The sequence below is a fragment of the Hylobates moloch genome, unplaced genomic scaffold, assembly GCF_009828535.3.
Source record: "Hylobates moloch isolate HMO894 unplaced genomic scaffold, HMol_V3 SCAFFOLD_42, whole genome shotgun sequence".
Lineage (NCBI taxonomy): Eukaryota > Metazoa > Chordata > Mammalia > Primates > Hylobatidae > Hylobates > Hylobates moloch.
Genome location: NW_026652317.1, coordinates 1,436,536 through 1,443,217, shown reverse-complemented (window position 1 = coordinate 1,443,217; position 6,682 = coordinate 1,436,536).

The window sequence follows — 6,682 nt, the reverse complement described above, 5'->3', positions numbered from 1 at the left end:
TTTTTTTTTTTTTTTTTGAGAAGGAGTTTCATTCTTGTTTCCCAGGCTGGAGTGCAGTGGCATGATCTCAGCTCACTGCAACCCCCGCCTCCCAGGTTCAAGCGATTCTCCTGCCTCAGCCCCCACAAGTAACTGGGATTACAGGTCCACACCACCACGCCCAGCTAATTTTTTTGTATTTTTAGTAGAGATGGGGTTTCACCATGTTGGCCAGGCTGATCTTGAACTCCTGACCTCAGGTGATCTACCCGCATCAGCCCCCCAAAGTGCTGGGATTACAGGTGTGAGCCACCACACCAGGCCTAACCTCTTTTCATTCCCAATCCCTCCATACTCTGTGATGCTATTGCTGGATCTCCACCAAGCACATTTCTCTTTTGTCAACTTGCTCTCTATTAGGCTTTTGCCAACAGCGAGTGCTAGAGGGAGACTAGAAAACAAGAGGTGCAAAGAAAGGACTTGATTCATTCAGTTTTGCATACTGGTTTTGCAATTATCTCCCCAGCAACAGCTCTTCACTTCAGCAAGCAGCAGTTGCTTCCACTTTCCAGTTTCTTCCAGCAGTCTCAGAACCAGCCTCCACTAGGTTTCAGTGTCAGCTGAGAGGGAGGCTGTACTCAGAGGTCTGAGTTACAGCTCCTTCTCTGAGCTCTAAGGTGCCAGTCCAATGGGATGCACCCTCTCTTGCGAGGTACAGTTCCTAGATCATCAGGGACGCCTCCTCTAGGCTTCTCGTTCTGATCATCCTAACCTCTTTATGTTGTCTCCCTGGTCATAATGGTGGTAGCCGTTTTCTAGAGTTATTCTCTCTGTGTTAACTTGGTGTTTCATGGTGGCTTTTTAGTCCTCCAATGCCTGTTCAACCAATTCTCTACTTTAAATTCTCTCTGAAAAATAACTTGTTGTTTGTGTTCCTGGAAGGACTTTGCTTGGTTTTTTGGATCTGCATTATCTAGTTTGGTTTCCACCAGAGTAGCCCGAAATGTCTTCCCCTCAGTGTGAATGGTTAGATTGAGATTCTTAAGTTCCCTTACCCCTAGGTACCTTTATTTTAAATTTGGCCATTGCTTCTCCACATGGATAAAGCATCTCCAGCCTGACTCAAGGTTACACCCTGCTGGTTGAAAATAGATAGCTGGTAGACAGGAGGTGAAAAGAGGCTGTCCTGATAGAGCTCAGCTGCCAAACTGTTTGGATAAAATCAGTCCCTGAACCCATGGAGACTCTATTCCTTATACCAATGACCCTTATTCAAACTTTTTATCATTTGATTTTGTGACACTTTCATCCCCTATACCTCATTTGTAAATTTATTTTTTATTTTTATTTTATTTTATTTTATTTTAGAGACAGGGTCTTGCTCTGTCACCCAGGCTGGAGTGTAGTGACACAATCAGCTCGCTGCGATCTCAAACTCCTGGGCTCAAGTAACGCCCCCACCTCAGCCTCCTGAGTAGCTGGAATACAGGTACATACCATGGCACCTGGCTAATTTTTTTATTTTCATTTTTGTAGAAATGGGGTCTCACTAAGTTGCCCAGGCTGGTCTTGAACTCCTGGTCTCAAGTGATCCTCCCCTGTCAGCCTCTTGAAACTCTGGGGTTACAGGCATCAGCCACTATGCCCAGCCCCCCTACACCTCCTTAAGAGCCATTGTAATTAGAGTATATTAAAATCAATTTTTCTTTGAAAATTTTATAAAACTTCTAATGGTAAATGAGAACAATTTTACAGTAACACCCACTTTCTACTTGATAGGAAGCCCTATTATTTATCTTTGGTTATTGAGAACTTTCCAACAAACTAACTCAAGTAGTTATTGATTGAGCTGAATCCAATAACTCAAATGTTATTACGGCAACATCTCCAAAATTACTACCATCTTCATCTGAAATGTACTTATACAAGAGGAGAAAATAGAGCTTATTCTGCTCATTTTATTTCCAACAAAAATTGACTGAAGTGAAAAGGGCAGGTTGCCAGTCTGTTTCCCATTTCATGGGAAGGAAAATGAGAAACAGCCACCAGAAATTGCTATTTTATCATAAGAAAAGTTGGGTGAACACAGATGGAAAGAATATAAGTTTTTACTTCAATAGTTGATCATTTAAAATATATTTGAGATTTCATTCACGTTCATTTAAAAATCTATTTTCCTAAAGAAATAATAATTTATGGAACATGAAAATGGAATATCATCTTATATTAACTCATACAAGTCTTAAAAGATTCAGTAAAGAAAGCATTTGAACTAATGAGATAAGAACCATTACTTAGTCATATGTTTATGTGATATTTACAGCAACCTTGATATTTTTCAATACCTGACAATGGCATGTTTATATTTTTGTAGGAAAAACTCTACTCTTTCAGCCTTTGATCTCAATTGTTGTTAACTCCGTCATAAAATTATGGCTACTCACAATATCTCCTGTCCTGCTGGGCAGGAGGCTCTTTTTGTTTTCATTAGTTTTCTTCTCTATCTAATAGCAATCAGAGAACAGATTCAGAAATTTGAGGGTTTTCTCTTATGGTAACTCAACCCTTACTTTATTACATCCGCACAATAGAACCAATGAGAAAAAAAAATCTGTTGTTGAAGCTGGATACAATTCAGGAAATCTCATTTGCAGGAGAAGAAAATTAACTAGATCTCTGTAGCAGGGTCTCATCTTCTGTGTTGATTTGGAAATAGAATTCCTTTCAGAGCCCTCCAGTTGCAGTATTCCTCCCTTGCTGAACTTCCTCAATGCTCTGAATAAATGGCATGTTATTTCACACAAGGATTTGATATTTAATACTGTTAAGGTGTGTGTTCGTGGTGGTTGGGTGGGGCTGGGAGGATCTCTTTCCCCGAAAGTAGACTGCAATGCTGGTGAGTGCATACCCAGGACTGAGCCTGTGGTTAAAGAATGACCCTTTAAGGAGATGTGTGTAAAAGCATGGTCTTAAGGCACTTGATCCTGAGATATCTCATACAAACATGAAAGAGCCTACATGAATCACCTGACCATGGAAGCAGTGGCCAGGAATGGAAAGAGAAGGGGAAGGGGCCATAGGCTTGGGGGAGGGAAGACTCTTGTCCCATACCTCTGACTTTTCATGGTGGATCTGTCTGCCACACCCATTATTTGTTAATTTTCCTAATAAATAAATGAGACATATAACTCTATAATCTAGCATGTAGACATTGCTGAGTAAAGAACTATGAAGAGTCTTTCAAGTGCAAAATGAAGCTTAAAACTTGTAATTTTAATGCTAATCATTGGGAACGCAATGTAAAAAAATAATCTCAGCAAATAGTTTTAAAACCTAATGTGTTAGTTGCTAACTCCAAAATTATACAAGCTGTAGTGAAAGCAGACTGTTGTGCTAATTAAAGCCTTTCTTTATACCTAAGAACCGTTATGAAAGTAAAATACTCTATACCGATCTATAACTGCTACCTGATAGCAGGGCAGTTGGCTCACAGAGAAGAGCGAAGCATTCCGGTTGGTATAAAACTTCACTGGAAAGTGCTTAATGTAAAATAAACACACACCACCCAATCACACCCACACACATACACACACACAAATGGTCAGGTAGAGTTGAAAGTGCATTGGACAGAAAGAGACAATCCAAGAAAAATGTCTCCCACTAAAATGCCTGGTTTTGGCTAATACATTTGCCATCTATGTTTCAGCTGTTGCACTGTGTTACTGGGCCACAAAAGAAATAATGATTGGAATGGAGGTTTATAAAAACTAATAATTAACTAGGAAGGCTGAAATTCTGACCGTGCCCCTGCTTTTGCCTCTATTTGAACTCGGATGCATCACTTGACCTAATATTAAGCCTCCATCTTCCCACATAAAAAATAAGGGGGTTGGACTACATTAGGACTGAGAATATATTAATGTGCACTTACAATGTATTAGGAAACATTTATCATCAAATTCATTACAAAAAAAGGAAGAAAAAGTGGATTTATTTGAATAAACAAATAAACCTATTCAATTTTTCAGCAATCTTTTACAGAATGCCTGCCATGTACTCACTGCAAATAAGTCTTCCATTTTTAAGATCTTGAGTTAAGGAGACTGGATAGATGAGAGAAATTAAATAAAAAGAAGAAAAGTGTAACATGGGTTTCACTAACTTTCAAAATGATGCCCAAAGCCTTAGCCCAAGTGCCATAATCTTAATGTGAACTATTTCATCAAATTCATTATCCATCTGCCAAAATATAAATAGCAAATAAGGCATAGCATTTTAATTCTTCGATGTTGGACACAAATTATAGTATGGGTGTGAAGAAAGCCTATTTTTAAAATATAATGAGAACTGGTGGTAATTAAACTATTATCTATTCCAATATCAAAGAGAGGTACATAATCTATTCTCCTAGTGGTATATGTCATTTCAGCATCCTCACATTCTTTGTCCAGAGAAATGAACTGCATCCATTCAAATACCTTAACATCTCCTCTTGATAGACTCATTTATAGAGAACAAGGTCTCATACCAATTCCTCAAATAACTCACATGAACTCACTATTGAAAAATGTAAGGTACATTACTGTATAGATTGAAAAGTGGCAGCTTTTTTTTCAATTACTTTTTGAGAAGCTCCATTGATCTACACTTGGCATTCTTCATGTGACCCAAATCAATCTGCTTGCGATAGGTAGAATAATGACCTCCTAAAGATGTTAACATCCTAATCCCTGGAGCATGGGAATGTGTTACTTTACGTGGCAAAAAAGATTTGACAGATGTTATTAAATTAAGGATCTTGTGATGGAGAGACTATTTTGAAATATACAGTTGGATCCAATGTAGTCATAAGAATCCTTCTAAGGAAAAGAGAGACTCAGAGGAGAAGATGTGAGGATTGAAGCAGAAAGTAGAGTAAAATCATTTCTGGGAGACAGTCATGAGCCGAGGAATATAAACAGTATCTAGAAGACAGCGAAGGCAGGGAAAATGTTCTCCCCGAAAGCCACCACAAAGAATCTGCCCTTCAGATTTGTTTCAGATTTCTGACCTTCAGAAGTCAAAGATACATTTTTTTGTTTTAGAGCCTTCTGGCTGGCGAATGCATCCGTGTGCTGAGAGTGTGGCACATCCTAACTCCATGGGAGAAGCTCCTGGGCTCAGGGTCCTTCTGGACCTTGTCCTATCTACCTCTTCATTGGTGTCTTTTATGATAAACCAGTAAATTTAAGCAAAAATAAATATATAATAAATAAATAAATAAATGCATTTTTGTTATTTTAAGTTACTAAGTATGTAATAATTTATTGCAGCAGAAATAAGAAGCTAATACACAGCTTGGCAGCCCCAATCTTCACACTGGATAGCAGATTACTAGTCCCCCTCTCGAAGTTCTTTCCTCCCTATTAACCTTTTTTTTTAATATAATGGTCATACACTTTCTTTAGTGTTTTTATTTCCACCTGACCTTAGTCTACACTGAATATCTTTTAATTATTTTATTTTTAGTGTTTATGGGTGTGTAATGGGTCTATATATTTAAAGAGTACCTGAGGTATTTTGACAAAGGCATGCAACATGTAAAATTCACATCAGAATAAATGGGGCATAGGGATCCATTACCTCAAGCATTTATCATTTACAAACACTCCAATTATACTTTTTCAGTTATTTTTAAATGTACAATAAATTATTATTGACTGAAATCATTCTGCTATGCTATCGGATATTAGATCTTATTTATTCTATCTAATTATATTTTTGTACCCATTAACCATCCCCACTTCCCCCCATCCCCACTACCCTTCCCAGCCTCTAGCAACTATCATTCTACTCTCTATCTTCATAAGTTCAATTGTTTTCATTTTTAGCTCCCACAAATTAGTGAGAACATGTAATATTTGTCTTTATGTGCCTGGCTTATTTCATTTAAAAAAAACCCTCTGATTTTATCCATGTTATGTCAAATGACAAGATATCAATATGTTTTATGGCTAAATAGTACTTACTGTATATATGTACCACACTTTCTTTATCCATTCTTATGTTAATGAACCCTTAGTTTGCTTCCAAATCTTCGGTATGGCAAACAGTGTAAATAGTGTTGCTATAAACATGGGAGTGCAGATATCTCTTCTATATACTGATTTCCTTTCTTCTGAGTATATTACCTTAAGGGTGGGATTGCTGGATCCCAGTTAGGTCAGTGCAAAAGTAATTGCAGTTTTGCCATTACTTTCAATGGCAATTACTTGCATAACTAAAAAAAAAAAAAATGTTAATTTTTTGAAGAATCTCCAAACTGTTCTCCATAGTTATTATACCAATTTACATTCCAAACAACAGGATATGAAGTTCTCTTTTCTCCATATCCCCACCAGTATTCATTATTGCCTGTGTTTTGGATAAAAGCCATTTAACTGGGATGAGATGACATCTCATTGTAGTTTTGATTTGCATTTCTCTGATGAACAATGATATTGAGCATCTTTTCATACAGCCGTTTGCCATTGGTATATCTTCTTTAAAGAAATATCTATTCAGATCTTATGCCCATTTTAAGATCAGATTATTAATTTTTTTTCCATTGAGTTGTTTGAACTCCTTATATAGTTTGGTTATTAATTCCTTGTCAGATAGATAGTTTGGAAACCCTACTAACTCTTGGGGAGTCCCTTCGGGGTTGACTCATCTGTTCATAATC